Raw genomic sequence first — 19,490 nt, forward strand, 5'->3', positions numbered from 1 at the left:
GAGGAGGAATAGAGGGGATATCTGGTGCAGCAGAGTAATAAAGTGTCAAGAAATTCATAATTTGAGCATTATCTTTCCAAATGTAAGTGCTTTTGGCCACTGAGACAGAATGGCATTTAGTGTGTGTTAAAATGTAGTTTCCAAGGCTGAGGAGATTGCCCTGTGGTTAAGAGGCTTGCCACTGAAGCATGAGGGCCTCTTGGAAACCACCAAGCTGGACTCTGCAGAAATCACATTTATTGCTGCTCTATTCACAACAGCCAGGAAATGGAACCAGCCTCGGTGCTCTTCCACTGATGGATAGATGAATAGATGGAGTTTTATTAAGCTGTAAATAAAAATAAAATGAACAAATTTGCAGGGAAAAGGATGGATCTTTAAAGGATTATACTGAGTGATTATACCAAGGCTCAGAAAGTTAAACTCTGAGTGTTCTCCCTCATATATGGAGTCTAGCTTCAAATGTTTAGATTTGTGTATGAATTTGAGTGAAAGTCAGTTGCAGAGGCCACAAAGCTAGAAAGGGGCTATGAGGGAGGGAAGAGAGAGGAAGCTTCAAGGGAGGGTACAGTAGATACATAAATAGAGGGACAGAAACTGGAGGGTGAAATTGTCTAAGAGGAGTCAGGGGTTGGGATGGAGGAGAGGAAGGGATGAGAGGAGTATTAATCAAAATTAAAGCTGTTTTGGATAAATCATATACAAACTTCCTTCTTTGCTATCTATCAATATATATGTTTAAAAGATAGAGAATTTGAGTGGAAGTATCCTGTGGAGGTAGATAATGGTGTGCCCAGAAGCCATAGATTGATTGTCAATAGAATTCAGTGCCAAGGGAGGGATACCTTCAAGCAAATTCTTGGTCATGTTGACCTCTGATGCCCTCAAATTACTATAGACCATTTCCAAGGCTCTTGTTTCCCACCAGAACTAGATTATAAGGTCATATTGGTTAAGACTCAAAATGCCTGGGCTACAGGACATTGAGAAATTAAGCTGGAGCTGAGCTAGAAGCCTCCTCCCTATTGACTAGCTATCAGGATACTGGAAAGAGCTATGCAGCCTGTTGGAGAAGAAAAGTCATCAATGGTATTGACTAGCAGTGGATTATGGCTGGCCAGTCATGCCAAATGTACCAGCTGGTGTAATAGTGGCATATATGTTATGGGGAAACTAACTGTTCTCTGATTGAATTGGAGGCCCACAGCACCAGAAGTAACTCCTGCCTGGTACTGAAAACCTAAAGAAAAGCCTATGGCTGAGGATCTCATAAGCCCTAGAGGGAAAAATACTACGGTTGTCAGCTAAATGGGCACATTATACCCACCACACTGTCCTTCTCTCACTTTTGGTTAAAGAAGCTTCTCTTTTCAGATGGAGGTGACCACTGGGATTACTGAAAACTCACCAAAGTGCTGAGAAATGACAGTGCAGTGTTGAGCACTAAGTGAGACAATTTTATCATTAACCTCCAAGGGTCAGAGACCGTTGTGGAAGAGGTGGCAGAAAGAATGTAAAGGCCAGAAGAAGGGGAGGAGTGTTTACAATACTGTTTTCCAGACGAAAAGTGGTTATGGTATTCATGACTGATGCTACCAACACAAGACTTGTATAATAGGAAGGGGGACATGATGGCATTAAAATAGAAGAAAGTCTAGTTGGAAAAAGGGATCCAGTGGAGAAAGGGCTTGGAAGGGGGAAAGCAGGGTGGTAGTAGGGGATTATGAACCTGGTATACTGTCCATATGTCTGGAACTTGCCAATAAGAAGTTAAAAAATAAAGCTGGGGCTGGAAAGATGGTTCAATGGTTAAAATACTTACATGCAGGGCTGGAGGGATGGCTTAGTGATTAAGGCGTTTGCCTGCAAAGCCAAAGGATCCAGGTTCAATTCTCCAGGACCCACGTTAGCACAAGGGGGCGAACACGTCTGGAGTTCGTTTGAAGTGGCTGGAGGCCCTGGCATGCCCATCCTCCCTCCCTCCCTCCCTCCCTCCCTCTCTCTCTCTCTCCCCCCTTTCTCTGTCAAATCAATAAATAAATAAAATTAAATATTTTTTTTAAAACACATTTGCATGCAAAGCCTAACAACCTGAGTTTGGCTTCCCAGTACCCACATAAAGCTAGATGCACAAAATGGCACAGCAGGGCTGGAGAGATGGCTTAGTGGTTAAGTGCTTGCCTGTGAAGCCTAAGGACCCCGGTTCGAGGCTTGGTTCCCCAGGTCCCACGTTAGCCAGATGCACAAGGGGGTGCACACGTCTGGAGTTTGTTTGCAGAGGTTGGAAGCCCTGGCGCGTCCATTCTCTCTCTCTCCCTCTGTCTTTCTCTCTGTGTCTGTAGCTCTCCAATAAATAAATAAGTAATTTTTTAAAAAATGGCACAGCAGTGGAATTTGTTTGCAGCAGCAAAAGGCTCTGGCATACCCATTCTCTCTGTGGCACGTGCCTTTAATGTCAGTACTTTGGAGGTAGAGGTAGGAAGATTGCCATGAGTTTAAGGCACCCTGAGACTACATAGTAAATTCTAGTACAGACTGGGCTAGAGCAAGACCCTACCTCAAACAAACAAAAAATGTTTCAACATATTGGCATAAGCAATGACTTTCTGAATATAACCCCAGTTGCTCAGGAAATAAAACCACTAATCAATCACTGGGACCCCATGAAATCAAAAAGCTTTTGTACAGCAAAGGACACTGTGAGTAGAGCAAAGAGGCAACCTACACAATGGGAGAAAATCTTAGCTAGCTATACATCTGAAAGAAGGTTAATATCCAGGATACACAAAGAACTAAAATAAATAAATAAATAATAAGAAGTCAAACAACCCAATTTTAAAAACTGGGCCATGGAACTAAATAGAGAGTTCTCAAAAGAAGAAATGCAGATGGCATATAAACATCTAAAAAAATGTTCTACATCCTTAGCCATCAGGGAGATGCAAATTAAAATTACTTTGAGATTCCATCTCACTCCTGTCAAAATGACTATCATCAAGAAAACAAATGACAATAAATGCTGGCAAGGATGCAGAAAAGGAGGAACCCTTCTACACTGTTGGTGGGAATGTAAACTGATACAACTATTGTAGAAATCAGTGTGGAGGTTCCTGAGACAGCTAAAAGTAGATTTACCATATGACCCAGCTATACCATTCATAGGTATATATCTTAATGACTCTTCTCACTACCTTAGAGATACTTGCACAACCATATTTACTGCTACACTATTCACAATAGCTAGGAAATGAAACCAGCTTAGATGTCCCTAAATTGATGAGTGAATAATGAAGATATGGTATATTTATACGATGGAGTTCTATTCAGTAGTGAAGAAAAATGAAATTTGCAGGGAAATGGATGGATCTGGAAAGGGTTATACTTAGTGAGGTAACCCAGGCTCAGGAAGCCAAATGTTGCCCATTCTCTCTCATATGTGGATCTTAGCTACAAATGTTTAGACTTTTATAAGAGTTAGAATAAAAATTGGAAGCAGAGACCAGTAAGCTAGAAAGGGTTATAAGGGAGGGAGGACTTAAGGAAATGGTATTCTATATATTTAAGTAGATGAACAGATTACTGGGGGTGCAATGGCCTAAGTGAGGTCAGGGAAGAGATTGAGTAAAGGAAGGGTAGAGGTGGCTTAATCCAAATCTAAGAGAGTATGAATAAGCCATATGGAAATTTTTTGGGTAATGGTGCACGCAGAAGCCATAGACTGTTACTAGAAAAATTTCAGTGTCAGGTATGGGATACCTTCCAGTGAATTGTTGATCATAGAGGTACCTGATGCCCCAAAAACATTATAGGTCATCACCAAGGCTCTTGGTTTCCCACCAAAAATAGATGGTAAGACTCTATTGCTGAAGACTTCACATGCTTTGGCTGCAAGGTCATTGAGAAATCAAGCTGGAGCTGAGCTGAAAACCTCCTCCCTGTAAACCAGTTAGAAAAAGCAGGAAAGAGAAGTCACCAGTGGAGATAAACAACAATGGACACTGCAAGCCTTAAATTTGGCTGGCCAGACCAAATGACTCAAGTGGTACAATAGTGGCGTGTCTGTTATGGGGGAAACCAACCACTCTGGACTGGAGACCTGCTCCTTGAGAGGGAATACATGTTTGATACTAAAAACCTAATTGAAAACCTATGGCAGGAGAGGTCATGAGCCCTAGGAGTGTAATGCCTGCTGTTGTCTGACTAAATTCATACATTATGCTCACCAAACTGCCCCATAAGCACCTTTCTTAACATTCATACCCATATATTAATGCTACTTTTCACCTTTGGTTAGAGAAGCTTTTCTTTTCACATGCAGTGACCTCTGGGATGACTCAGAAGGCACCATGGTACTGAGAGAAGTGACAGAGGAGTGCTCAGCACTGAAATATTTCTATCACACCTTCCAAGGCTCAAGATCTATTGTGGAAGATGTAGCCAAAAGAATGTAAGAGCCAAGAGAAGGAAGGGTAGGACTCCTTACAATGCACTCTTCCAGACACAAAATGGCCTGGATATACATGACCTCATAGTGCCTAGCACAACCTTCACAAGACCATCATAGTAGGAGGAAAAGTTAATGACATCAAAATAACAAAACAACCTAATTGAGAGAAGGAGGAGATATGATGGAGAGTGGACCTGTGAAAGGAAAAGTGGGGAATGGGAGGGTATTATCATGGTTTATTGTCTATAATTATAGACATTGTCAATAAAAAAATAGTTAAAAACAAAAACCTGGGTTTGGCCAGAGTGGTGGTTTGATTCAGTTGTCCCCCATAAACTTAGGTGTTCTGAATGCTAGGTTCCCAGCTGATGGAAATTTGGGAATTAATGCCTCCTGGAGGGAGTGTATTGTTGGGGGTGGGCTTATGGGTGTTATAGCCAGCTTCCCCATGCCAGTGTTTGGCACACTCTTCTGTTGCTATTGTCCACCTATTTTGGCCAGGGGATGATGTTCACCCTCTGCTCATGCCATCATTTCCCCCTGTCATCATAGAGCCTTCCCTCAAGCCTGTAAGCCAAAATAAATCTCTTTTTCCCAGAAGCTGCTCTTGGTTGGGTGATTTCTACCAGTAATGTGAACTGGACTGCAACAGCCAATCTTCAGGGGTAGGCAGAGGGATTGGAAATTGCTGGGGCTCTTTAAGGGTCTCTCGCTGGAGCTGAGGGAGGGACCTCATCTTAAAGGCAAGTCTTCTGACCTCTCTATGCATGTGCATGGTTCATGTGCATTTGTGCACAGACATTCACATACCACATCACACATTCTACATATACTCATATGCAAGAAAAGGTGCAGATTCCAAGTATGTATGCTACCACATGCCTATAATCCCAGCAGAGGGGAGCCAGAGACAGGAGGATTATCACTTTGGCTATGTAGCCAGTACCAAGCTAGCCAGTGCTACATAGAAAGACTTTGTCTAAAAAGGTTAAAAAGTAATAAAAAATGAAAAAGAATGAACATTGAACCTGGTGGCACAGGCCTGTAATTCCAGGTGCTGAGGATCCTGAAGGAGGAGTTAGAAATTTGAAACAACCTGGGAAACTTAAAATTTTTTAAAAATCTGAGTATGTAATTACTAGCAGAGAGCTTACCTAGCATATATGCAAGACCCTGGGTTCAATCCTAATTACCAAAAAATGTGACACACAGTTGGTGGATAGATGATATATGATAGATGATGATGAGGAAGATAGATAGATAGATAGATAGATAGATAGATAGATAGATAGATACATAGATAATCAGACAGATAGATAGATACATGAAATATTGATAACTGGAAAGAAAATCAAGGGGTATGTAATACACATAGCATAATTTTACAGTGATGTCCCATTAACTCTACATATACATAAACACACAACATTAAAATAGTATTTGATGGTTCTTGGAAGGGGCCTTACTGATAATAGTGGCCTGTGGAATGAGTTAAGCCTGGGAAAGATGGCCAAACTATACTCTTATTTTTACAAAGAGAAAGTATTTAGATATACTGTGTAACTAAAATCTAACTCTGACACAATGGCACATATCAAAACAGAGCTGGCTCTGGATTCAAACCTGGCCCACTCTTCAATATTGCTCCCAAAGTGACATTGGCCACACATGCACTTGTCCCCACTCAGTCAAGCCAGAGATGGTAAGCAGATGGGGCTGGGGTAAGGCACTCTGCCTCCCCACAAACCACAGCTAAATGCGAGCACAAAACAGAAGAGGCTTCAGTCTGCAGTCCCGTTTCACACGCGGTCTCCTGAATCTAGCATAGATAGCCTCATCCTCGCTTGCTCAGGCACACGTGTTGCTGAGCAGCCCAGCCGAGCCCAGCAGGAAGGATTTTCTTGCAAGAAAAGCACTTTGGTTTGGAAAGATAAGTACCCAACCATGCCACCACGTAATAAAAGACAAAGGGCCCCGGTGTACATTTTGTTCTCATGTGTTTTTCTCTCTCTACTGTCGGGTAACAGGAAGAATATTCTGCTAGCAATGGTTAGTAAAGATGTAAGTTTGCCATTGGGATTTGCACCTAGTGGTGAAACAACATAAATAGCAAGGTAACACTTAATTTTCCATGCACAGCTATTGTTAATTCATGCAATACCCTCGCCAGGGCCCAGACTCAGCTCAAGCAAACCTGTTGAAGTCACACACAAGAAACTGCCTAGAAGCCAAACTTTGTTGTTAAATTGAATTAAGTGTTTTATGTGTCGCATTTTGAAAAATAAATCCCATGAGACATTTACCAGACCAGAAACTGCAGAACTACTTAAGGTTTCCTCCCGACCCCAGCCCCTCCAGCCCCAGCCCATGGAGATGCAAGCACGTCTTGATTCTGTAGCAGCAGGTTTTCCACGGAGGGTCCCAGAAGGGATTGCTCAAGGTAAATGGAGGTCAAAATTAAAAGGCTGAAATGATTCTACCTGGATGTTTTTTTCTTAATACTCAAGGCAGAGTGGCCATGACAAGCTCCTAGAGTGACACATTACTTTGTAAGTTCTTTCTTCTGAGTGACCTGCAATGTGACCGTTGCTCTTGGAGCCATCAGCAATGCTGTTTTCTCTTCTACATGGCACTTACAAGTAAGAGCACACTTCATGTTTTCTCTTTTAAGCTTAGTCCAGAGTTAATCAACAAATCTCAACCATGCGCATGAAATATAATACAATGTATGCACTGTGCATTTTACGAGGTGGAACACTAGTAATCAAAACTCAACAAAGATAAGGCTGGGAGGTGGCTCTGATGACCAAGAGCTTGTGGTGCAAGCATGAGGGCCAGAGCTCAGTCCCTCGAACCCATGTCTGAAAGCTGGGCATGGTGGTGTACACTTGTAATCCCATCCCCGGGGAGGCAGAGGTGGGGGCCCAACCCTCCTGGGACTTGCTGGCCAATCAGTCGTACCTTAAGTGGACAGCTTCAGATGAGTGAGTGACCCTGTCTCAAAAACACAAAAGAGGAAAAAGGTTAGGGAAGTGGCTCAGTGATTTCAGTGGTCAAAGGCACTTGTTTGCAAAGCCTGTCAGTCCAGGTTTGATTCCCCAGTAGCCACATAAAGCCAGCTGCGAAGTCACTGAGCATCTTTCTATTGTTTGCAGTGGCAATGAGGCACCTGCATGTCCATATACTCTCCATCCCCCACCTCTGTCTTCTCACAAATAAATATATTTTAAAAATTTTTAAAGGGGCTGGAGAGATGGTTTAGCATTTAAGGCATTTGCCTATGAAGCCTAAGGAGTCCCAGTTCGACTTGCTAGTACCCATGTAAGCCAGATGCACAAGGTGGTGCATACATCTGGAATTCATTTGCAGTGGCTAGAGGACCTGGCCCACCCATGCTCTCTCTCTCTCCCTCTCTTTCTCTCTCAAATAAATAAATAAGATATTTTTAAAAATTAAAAGACAGATGGTAGCCAGGCATGATGGTGCACACCTTTAATCTTTAATCCCAGCACTCAGGAGGCAAATGTAGAAGAATTGCCATGAGTTCGAGTCTACCCTGAGACTACATAGTAAGTTTCAGGTCAGCCTAAGCTAGAGTTAGACTATACCTCAAAAGAAATAAAAAAGATGGATGGCATTCTTGAGGAATAACACCCCAAGGATGTTCATATCCACCCACACCCATGCCAACACATATCCATCTGCCCCTTACACAATTACACACAATTCATATACTATGGTCTAGAAAAAGAGAAAGATAAGCAGTTGAATGCTTTGGTAGATGTAGACAGATCCTGCATAGATGCTAATGGGCTCTCGGTGACATCTTAGAGGAACTGTCGTCTAAGCAGACGAAGAAGAGCAGTGCATCAGGAATGCTTTCGGTTACAGTAATAGAAAAATCTCATTTACAGAAATACTAACACATAGCAAGAATTCTGGAACTGGAGAGATTGCTCAGTGGCTAAAACTGCTTGGTTGTAAAGCCTGAAAGCCTGGGTTAAATTCCTCAGTACTCACATAAAGCCAGATGAACAAAAAGTGGTGCATGTGTCTGGAGCTGGTTCACAGTGGCAGGAGGTCCTGATGTATCCATACCTTTTCTCTCTCTCTCTCTCTCCCTCTCAAATAAATTAATTAATTTAAAAAAAGAATTCTGGAGGTGATTAGCTCCTATATTTGGAAAGAGGTTATAGTATACAGGGCTGCATTTGTCAAGTCTTGGCTTTTCCCTCATGTTTGTTGCCACATGGTTTGTTAAGTATGTTGTAACTCCAGGCCAGTGTGGTGGCATATGCTTTTAATCCCCACATTCAGGAAGCAGAGATAGGAGGACCACTATGAGATGGAATCCAACCTGAGACTATATAGTGAATTGAATTCCAGGTCAGCATGGGCTAGAGCAAAACCCTACCTCAAAAAAAGAAAAAAGGAAAGAAAGGAAGGAGGGAGAGAGATGGAGGAAGGAAGGAAGGATAAAAGAAGGAAAGGAGAAAGAAGGAAAGAAAGAAAGAAAGGGAGGGAGGGAAGAAGGAAGGAAGGAGAAAGAAGGAAGGAAGAAAAAAGAAAGAAAAGAAGGAAGGAGAAAGAGGGAAGAAAAGAAGGAAGGAAGAAAAAAGAAAGAAAAGAAGGAAGGAAGGAAGGAAGGGAAGAAGGAAGGAAGGAAGATGTTCCAGCTTCAGGCATCACCCCAAGGGGAAACAAGGATGAACCAAGCTAGCTATATCTATACCGTTACCATCAGGTTTAAAAAGTCTCAATGCTGTCCTCTGGGTGTGACATGACCGCCACACTCAAAAACTCACAGCAGCAGCTGTTTCCTGTACAAAATTGAGCCCATCCACCATTCTTGGAGTAGCTGTCGCAGATAAGGGCTGCTGGAGGAGGCAGAGTCTTGTTCTTCAGGGGTGTGCCACCGGTAATTTGCCCACAGTCTGATAAATAACTCCCTACCCAAGCTCATGCGAGCAACCCTCATTTCAGGCAGTGGGTCACACACACGCACAAGCCATGAAGGTGGGAAGGGGATTACTACTAGAAGTGGGCCGGGAATAAGAGGGCCATGGGGTAAATAAGCTGAAGAAACATTATGTACGTGAATGAAATTGCCAAAAGCAAAATAAAAATATTGAGTTAAAATTAAATCCCCAGTAAATTTGTTGTTAGGGTGCACAAGCTGTAGAACAAAATCACATGACTGCCTGCCTGCAGCCAGTGGGAATGCTGCACGTACACTCAGCAGATAATCCATCCCAAGTCATGGAGGAGGCAAGGGGAGAGGGTGACTTTCAATAGTCACCGAGTTTGCTCCAGACAAGTAAGCATGAGGGGAAAAGTATAGACATTCCAAGGAAGGAGAGCAATGTGGGCACACGTCTGTATGTACCTTTTCAGTCTGTCCTCACAGCACTTCTATGAGGAAGTGACAGTAAAAATGCTCATTTTATACATACAAGACCTTCATAACATATCCAAAGTACGTGCGTATGTGAGCAGACCAGAATTTTAACTTAGTAGGTCTGACTGCTAAAAAATGTACTTTCTATTGTTTTGTTTTTCTAGGTGGGGCCTTGCTCTAGCCCAGGCTGACCTGGAACTCACTCTGCAGTCCCCTACTGGCCTTGAACTCAAAGCAGTCCTCCTACCTCTGCCTCCTGAGCACTGGGATTAAAGGCGTGTGCCACCACGCCTGGCTTCTATGATTTTTATAATTAGGAAAATTGCCATGTTGCTGATGACTGTTACAGGGGCTTCCATCCAGCATTGTATGTGTTATTTGTGATTGAGTAAGCTGAAGTGAATCCTGCCCTCCATCAGGAAGGACTCTGATAACCCAGAAACAAAAACTAAACCTGGAAGAGAATACTTACAGTAGGTCAGAACTAAAATCCTCAAGGAAAGCCGTGAGAGATTTAGACCTGGAGATTCTATGGTGTAAAAATGAAGGTGAGGAGGCACATGTGATCATCTGGTGGGAAAAAAAAATGTAAATAGAAATCACCTCACTTTGAAAGAGCAGCAGCCAAAGTATAGCTACTCCCTCTGACCATGTGGACATCTGCAGGCAAGTGAGTCATCTTCCTCCCCCGACCCCCGACAATGTTCCTACCTGTAGAGTGGAAATAGCACACCTTATCTCAATCAGTTCATTATATCGATATAGACTAGATAGATGATTGATAGATAGATAGATAGATAGATATAGATAGATATAGATATAGATATAGATATAGATATAGATATAGATATAGATATAGATATAGATATAGATATAGATGATATAGATATAGATATAGATATAGATATAGATATAGATATAGATATAGATATAGATATAGATATAGATATAGATATAGATATAGATAGATATAGATATAGATATAGATATAGATATAGATATAGATATAGATATAGATGTGGCAGAGAAGTTTTATATCCAAGCCCACAGTCTCTGCAGTTCCCTCTACCTAACACCCACCCCCTCCGCACCCCATGACTTGCAGGTGATGGTCTGAGCTCCCAGGAACAGGGTTCTGCATCTTCATGCCATTGGCTGCTTCTCCAATCCATTCCCAGAAAGTCCCAAACTACAGTTTAGAGTCACTGCAGTTGCCCAGGTTGGCAATTTTCTCTTTTAGCCCACAACTTCTCGGCATGAGATGGTGTATCTACTGGGTGACCAGGTCCTGTAGCTCAGAGGGGGGTCAGCGTCTTCTTCCCACCTTACATGGAGTACGGGTAGAAATTCGTGATGAGGGTCTCAATGGCCTTCTCCAAGTCCCTGAATTCCTGAGTGTGCTCAGCGTAGGCTGACTGACACTGTCATGGTCCTTTGGTAGGTTTTGTCATCCCACAACCTGCCCGTGAGGAGCTGACCACTCATGATCTGCCTGCTGGAAGCAGCTGAAAAAAGACAAGAGGCCAGTTCATTATGTTATACCAAATATCATGATACCAAATACTACAAACTGCACAGTGGTTGCAGAAATTCCTTCCTCATAGTCCCTAAAACTAAGGAATCCAAGATGAAGGTAGCATTAGATTCAGTATCTGGGGACAGCTTTGTCCCGGTTCATAGATAACTCCTCCTCTGCATCCTCATTGGACTGAAAAGGCAGGCAAGCTCGTGAGGGCCTCTGCTGTAGATGCACAAATTCCCTCCTCGAGAGATCTGTGCTCATGACCCAACTGCTTCCGTCAAAGCCCCCATATCCAGTGCCATCAACCTGGGAGTTGGGATTTTAATGCACAGATAATCTTTGTAATGCACTTAGCATGTCTGACACTAATTTCAGCAATCATAATTACTCCTCTAGACCTTATTCTTCTAGTTGTCAGCTATAAAGTATGATCCAGTAAACTTTTAACTGCAATATTTACTTCTCTTTTAAAGGTCTAGGAACCAGTCATTTGATAAGCACAGAAGAGCTCTGACTTAACATCATTTGAAGGTTTCAGTGATCTAAATATTCCTAAAGTGGTTAATTTTAAGTTATCCAAAATTTATTAAGTAGCTCTTAAAATTTCCATATATTTAGTAAATTAGCTCTCACCAGTTAGGGGTATCTAGCTCCAGGTGGCTCTGAAACCACCATCTTGTTTCCTCTGCCAAGGTTTATCCCCACCGAACACTTAAGCCCAAGACCAGCTACATACTTTTCTGGCTTCAATTAAAGGAAAATCTGCAGCCTTTATTCAAAGAGGATGCAGACTGTAGAGAGTTGAGCCAATGCAAGATTCCCCTGAGCATGACAGTCCTGTGCTCACACAGCTTGCCATTGCAAGGCAGCTGCCTCCAGACCACTGACTCTCTCAAGGGCTGTGGAGCATGAACAGTTCTAAAGGGTTCAGCTTCATATCCCAGCTGCCACCCTTCTAAAACTGATTTTCCACAGAAAGCCACGTCAGAGTACAGGTAATTCCTTCTCAACTTTCCATTTACTGTCATTTTTCCGCCTGCTTAAAACAAAAACTTATCACTCCTCAGAACCATACCATGGTGTGTAAACCAAAAATGTTAGAGACAGTTAGGTGACTCTTTTAATCAAAGTGCCACAATATGCATCCAAAGAATACTCATTAAAAGTTCAATTTCTTGCAAGGCATGGTGGCGCATGCCTTTAATCCCAGCACTCGGGAGGCAGAGGTAGGAGGATCACTGTGAGTTCAAGGCCACCCTGAGACTAAGTGAATTCCAGGTCAGCCTGAGCTAGAGTGTAACCTTACCTCAAAAAAAAAAAAAAAAAAATTCAATTTCTTGGGGCTGGAGAGATAGCCTAGAGGTTAAGGCATTTACCTGCCAAGCCTAAGCACCAAGATTTGATTCCTCAGAACCCACATAAGCCAGACACACAAGATGACACATGTGTCTGGTGCTCATTTGCAGTGGCTGGAGGACCTGGTACAACTCTTCTCCCCACCCCCCTCTCTCTCTCTCTCTCTCTACCATCCTCCCTCCTTTCCTCCCTTCCTCTCAAATAAATAAAAAATATATATATTTTAAAATTCAGATTCTCTTGGCCTCAATATCCATGACTTCACAGTGTCATGACCTTCACAAGACCTCATAATAGGAGGAAAAGATAATGACATCAAAACAAAAAAGAGACTAATGGAAAGGGTGGAGATAAGACGGAGAGTACATTTGTGAAGGGGAAAGTGGAGGAGGGGAGGGGATTATCATGTAATCAAGTATCTGTAAGTATTGAAGCTGTTAATCAAAAAGGAAAAAAAAGGCGGGGTGTAATGGTGCATGCCTTTAATCCTAGCACTCAGGAGGCAGAGCAGGAAGATCGCCATGAATTTGAGGCCACCCTGAGACTACATAGTGAATTCCAGGCAACCTGAGCTAGATTGAGACCCTACCTGGAAAAAAATTTTTTTTTAATTTTTTTTTTTTTTTTTTTTTTTTTACTTGCGAGTGAGAGAGAGAGAGAGAGAGAATGGGCACACCAGGGCTTCCAGCCACTGCAAACGAATTCCAGATGCGTGAGTCCCCTTTGCATCTGGCTAACATGGATCCTGGGGAATCGAGCCTTGAACCGGGGTCCTTAGGCTTCACAGGCAAGCACTTAACCGCTAAGCCATCACTCCAGCCCCCCCCCAATTTTTTTTAAGTTCAATTTCTCAGGAAAATTCATTGATAGGTAAAATAAATATATATTTATCATTCTATATATTTTTGTTTTCTTCTTTTGAAGTTGGGTGGGTGTCTCCTTAGTCACCTCCACTTTCTTTTTAAAAATATTTTATTTCATTTATTTATTTATTAGAGAGAGGGGGAAAGATAGAGAATGGGTATGCCAGGGCCTCTAGCCACTACAAACTGCAGACACATGTGCCACCTTGTGCATCTGACTTATGTGGGTATTGGGGAATTGAGTCTGGGTCCTCAGGCTACATAGGCAAGTGCCTAAACCACTTAGCCATCTCTCCAGCCCGCTTCCTTATTTTTTTTTTTTTTTCTGTCAAGGTAGAGTCTTACTCACTCTGTAGACCCAAGACGGCCTTGAGTTCACAGTGCTGAGACTGAGTGCTGGGACAAAGGAAGTCACATGCCTCCATGACCAGTTTCCACCTTTAAAAAAAATGTTATTTCTTTATTTATTTGCAAGCAGAGTGAGATCTAGAGAAGAGAGAGCCACAGAAAGAGAGAATGGGCACACCAGGGCCTCTAGCTTCTGCAAGTGAACAGCAGATGGATGTACCACTGTGCATCTGGCTTTAAGTGGGTACGGGGGAATTGAACCTGGGCCCTTAGACTTTAGAAAGTAAGCATCTTAGCTGCTATGCTATCGCTCGGGCTACCTCCACTTTATTTTTGAGACAAGATCTCTCACTAGACTTGCTAGAGGATAAAGCCTGGGATCCCCTTTCTCTCCTTCATAGGCTCTTGAGCACACAGCATGGCCAGCATTTATGTGGGGGCTAGGCATCCAAATCCGTGTCTTGATGATGGCAAGGCAAGCAGGTTCCTGAGTCATCATCCCAACCCTATAAGTTTTAAAGTTGATTTCTTTACTATTGTTTATTTTATCCAAATGTTAAAAATTTGAAATTAAGCTGGGCTTGGTGGTATATGCCTTTAATCCCAGCACTCAGGGATGGGGGGCAGACGTAGGAGGATCGCCATGAGTTCAAGACCACCCTGAATCTACATAGTGAAGTCCAGGTCAGCCTGAGCCAGAGTGAGACCCTACCTCAAGAAAACAGCAAAAAAAATATGTGAAATTATTTGCATTGTTTTTATTTAACTGTACAACGTTCTTTTTTTAATTTTTTTTGTTCATTTTTATTTATTTGAGCGTGACAGAGAGAGAAAGAGGCAGATAGAAAGAGAGAGAATGGGAGTGCCAGAGCTTCCAGCCAGTGCAAATGAACCCCAGACGCGTGCGCCCCCTTGTGCATTTGGTTAACATGGGTACTGGGGAACTAGGGTCCTTAGGCTTCACAGGCAAGCGCTTAACTGCTTAGCCACCTCTCCAGGCCACAAACGTTCTTTTTTCAAATACTTACAATGTTTGTTCATAGGAACAACATACACTCATACTACTGAAAGGGTGATCAACAGAAAACTTTCAAGCCAGAAAGCACAGGACACTGAGAAAAAAATTAAGGAAGAGGAAAACAGATACAAATTCAAAGAGCAAAACTAAAGATGTACATTTAAAAAATTTATTTGACGGGTGTGGTGGCACATGCCTTTAATCCAAGCACTCGGGAGGCAGAGGTAGGAGGATCGCTGTGAGTTCAAGGCCACCCTGAGACTACATAGTGAATTCCAAGTCAGCCTGCACTAAGTGAAACCCTACCTCGAAAAACCAAATATATGTGTGTATATGTATGTGTGTGTGTGTATATATATATATATATACTCATTTATTTGAAAAAGAGAGGGAGAAAATGAGCATGCCAGGGACTGTAGCCACTGCAAACAAATGCCAGACACATAGACCATCTTGTGCATCTGGCATGGGTGCTGGGAATCAAACCTGGGTCCATTGGCTTTGCCAGCAAGTGCCCCAGCAGAGCCATCTCTCTAGCCCAAGATATACATCTTTTAACTCTTCTTAAAAAAAAAAAAACAAACCCTCACCATGCATTTTTTAAATGAGCTACAATTCTATTTTATTATAAAATGCTAGATTTATGAAGACAATTGAAGTACTTATTCTGTTTTAAATAGCATAGGCATACTAGTCATATTTGCCATGTGAGCAGAGCAGAGTACCATTCTAAGCCCTTGATACTATTTAAAAATTTGATAAATAAATTAGACAGCTATTTTTAAATGCAGCTCATAGTGTGAAAGTTTCTGCTGATAACTTGACAGGGTTTAGAATCACAGTAAAAAAAAATAAAGTGGGAGCATGACTGTGAAGGATTTTCTAGATTAGTTACTTGAGGTTGGAAGAATCACCTTGCATGTTGGTGGTTCCATCCAATGGGCAGGGCTCCTGTAGTATGGAAAACAGAGAATGCAAGCTGAGTACCTCCATTCACTGCTTTTCCTTCCTGACTTCACATGCAGTGTGAGCAGAGCTGGGTGCCCCATGCACTGCTTTTCCTTCCTGACTTCACATGCAGTGTGAGCAGAGCTGGGTGCCCCATCCACTGCCTTTCCTTCCTGACTTCACATGCAGTGTGAGCAGAGCTGGGTGCCCCACTCACTGCCTTTTCCTTCCTGTTTCACATGCAGTGTGAGCAGAGCTGGGTGCCCCATTCACTGCCTTTTCCTCCCTGACTTCACATGCAGTGTGAGCAGAGCTGGTGCCACATTCACTGCCTTTTCCTTCCTGACTTCACATGCAGTGTGAGCAGAGCTGGGTGCTCCATTCACTGCTTTTCCTTCCTGACTTCACATGCAGTGTGAACAGAGCTGGGTGCTCCATTCACTGCCTTTTCCTTCCTGACTTCACATGCAGTGTGAGCAGAGCTGGGTGCTCCATTCACTGCTTTTCCTTCCTGACTTCACATGCAGTGTGAACAGAACTGGGTGCCCCATTCACTGCTTTTCCTTCCTGACTTCACATGCAGTGTGAGCAGAGCTGGTGCCCCATTCACTGCCTTTTCCTCCCTGACTTCACATGCAGTGTGAGCAGAGCTGGGTGCCCCATTCACTGCTTTTCCTTCCTGACTTCACATGCAGTGTGAGCAGAGCTGGTGCCCCATTCACTGCTTTTCCTTCCTGACTTCACATGCAGTGTGAGCAGAGCTGGTGCCCCATTCACTGCCTTTTCCTTCCTGACTTCACATGCAGTGTGAGCAGAGCTGGGTGCCCCATTCACTGCCTTGTCCTTCCTGACTTCACATGCAGTGTGAGCAGAGCTGGGTGCTCCATTCACTGCTTTTCCTTCCTGACTTCACATGCAGTGTGAGCAGAGCTGGTGCCCAATTCACTGCCTTTTCCTTCCTGACTTCACATGCAGTGTGAACAGAGCTGGGTGCCCCATTCACTGCCTTTTCCTTCCTGACTTCACATGCAGTGTGAACAGAACTGGGTGCCCCATTCACTGCCTTGTCCTTCCTGACTTCACATGCAGTGTGAACAGAGCTGGGTGCTCCATTCACTGCTTTTCCTTCCTGACTTCACATGCAGTGTGAACAGAGCTGGGTGCTCCATTCACTGCTTTTCCTTCCTGACTTCACATGCAGTGTGAGCAGAGCTGGTGCCCCATTCACTGCCTTTTCCTTCCTGACTTCACATGCAGTGTGAGCAGAGCTGGGTACCCCATTCACTGCCTTTTCCTTCCTGACTTCACATGCAGTGTGAACAGAGCTGGGTGCCCCATTCACTGCCTTTTCCTTCCTGACTTCACATGCAGTGTGAACAGAGCTGGGTGCCCCATTCACTGCTTTTCCTTCCTGACTTCACATGCAGTGTGAACAGAGCTGGGTGCCCCATTCACTGCTTTTCCTTCCTGACTTCACATGCAGTGTGAACAGAGCTGGGTGCCCCATCCACTGCCTTTCCTCCCTGACTTCACATGCAGTGTGAGCAGAGCTGGGTGCTCCATTCACTGCCTTTTCCTTCCTGACTTCACATGCAGTGTGAACAGAGCTGGGTGCTCCATTCACTGCTTTTCCTTCCTGACTTCACATGCAGTGTGAGCAGAGCTGGGTGCTCCATTCACTGCCTTGTCCTTCCTGACTTCACATGCAGTGTGAGCAGAGCTGGGTGCCCCATTCACTGCCTTTTCTTCCCTGACTTCACATGCAGTGTGAACAGAGCTGGGTACCCCATTCACTGCTTTTCCTTCCTGACTTCACATGCAGTGTGAACACAGCTGAGTGCCCCCATCCACTGCCTTTTCCTTCCTGACTTCACATACATGTAAGCAGAGCTGAGTACCTCCATTCACTGCCCTTTCCCCCTGACTTCACATGCAGTGTGAACAGAGCTGAGTGCCCCATTCACTGCCTTTTCCTTCCTGACTTCATGTACATGTAAGCAGAGCTGAGTAACTCCATTCACTGCTTGTTCCTTACCGACTTCACATGCAGTATGAGTAACTGCTTACTGGTCCTTCCTCCATTCCTTCCTCATAATGATGAACTAAAAACATCAAACTGGAAAGTAAAACCAACCTTTCCTCCCTTCCTTAAGTTGTGTTTCCAAGTATTTTTTCACAGCAACAAGAAAGGTAACTAACCAATAGGTATGCAAGCAACATGTTATGATGCGTGGCCATATCAAGCAAAATCAGGACTCACTATACATAAGAGCTTGCTACAGTAGAGAAGCTGACAGGGAGGCCACTCATCAACAGTAAAATAATAATAATAATAATAACAGCAACTATAGTCACTTTTATGTAGTACAGAAAGGTCAACTTTAGTGTAATTTCCAGAGGTGACAAAGGTCAGGAAGGTACCTTCCAGTCCATCATAGTCTCAGTGGCTGCAGATTTACAGGTATCCATCTGCACGCATCCAGGATTCCATAGTTTTCTATGAATGAATGTCCTCCCTCTAGGTTGACAACTTAGCTTTGCACCTTTGTACATTTTCTTCAGTTTTAATTTTTTTACTTGCAACTTCCATAATTATAGACAATAAACCATGGTAAGTCCCCCCTCACTTTCCCCTTTACAGCTCCACTCACCCTTATACATTGTTTTACATGTATGCTGTCATCAAGAGGCTTACTGAATATTGTCTCAAAAATAACTCAATTTTAAATCCTAGATTTACACTACAAAATTGTGCTTTTAAAATAACATTTAACATTTTATTTTTTCTAATATGCACTAACATAATAAAAAACCCAGGTTTAATTCCCCATCACCTATGTAAGCCAGTTGCACATGGTGGTACATGTATCTTGAGTTCGTTTGCAGTGACTAGAGGCCCTGGTGCATGCCCATTCTCTATCCATGACTCTTTCTCTCTTTCTCTCTCTCATAAATAAATAAATAAAGTTTAAAAATAAAAATATCACCCATCATGTCACTTGAACTTATTCTGCACATTCACTGCCAAGTATCAAGAGGTACCTTTCAGGCTGGGTGTGGTAGTGTACTCCTCTTTAACCCCAGAGCTTGGGAAAATAAGGTAGGAGGATAGCCATGAGTTCGAGGCCAGCCTAAGACTACATAGTGAATTGCAGGCCATCCTGGGCTAAAGCAAGACCCTACCTCTGAAAAAGAAAAAAGGAGGCAACATGCTGACAGAATCTGTTTGATGCTTCAGAATGGTAGACATAACTGTTTCATTATTTAAGAGGGACTCTGTGGGGGTTATCTCTTCAATTTGAAAAATTTTAATCTTTCCCTGGGCTTGGAAAATGTATGTGGTTAAAGAAAATGCCCAACACTGACCAAGCTGGTCATTTTTTTCTCTCTTAGCAGTAAGATAAAATTATATTGTTCACAAGCTTCCCATAATGCATTTCATTTGCCACTGTGTCTAGGGAAATGATTGGTTATAAAACTATTGGGTCTCTTATAACCAAAGCCAGCTGAACTTCTCTGACACCAGAACAAAGAATGGAAAAAAAAAAAACACCCTCTAAACATCTCTTTACTAATAGTCAGATCTGAGT

The 19,490-nt window shown here is 43.0% G+C and overlaps 1 pseudogene; it reads right to left on the reverse strand.

Moving 5' to 3' along the window:
- Positions 1-10,914: 10,914 nt before the first annotated feature.
- The window catches only part of LOC101598673, a 28,255-nt pseudogene continuing 19,679 nt past the window's right edge, over positions 10,915-19,490 (reverse strand).

Source organism: Jaculus jaculus, chromosome 2, assembly GCF_020740685.1.
Source record: "Jaculus jaculus isolate mJacJac1 chromosome 2, mJacJac1.mat.Y.cur, whole genome shotgun sequence".
NCBI lineage: Eukaryota > Metazoa > Chordata > Mammalia > Rodentia > Dipodidae > Jaculus > Jaculus jaculus.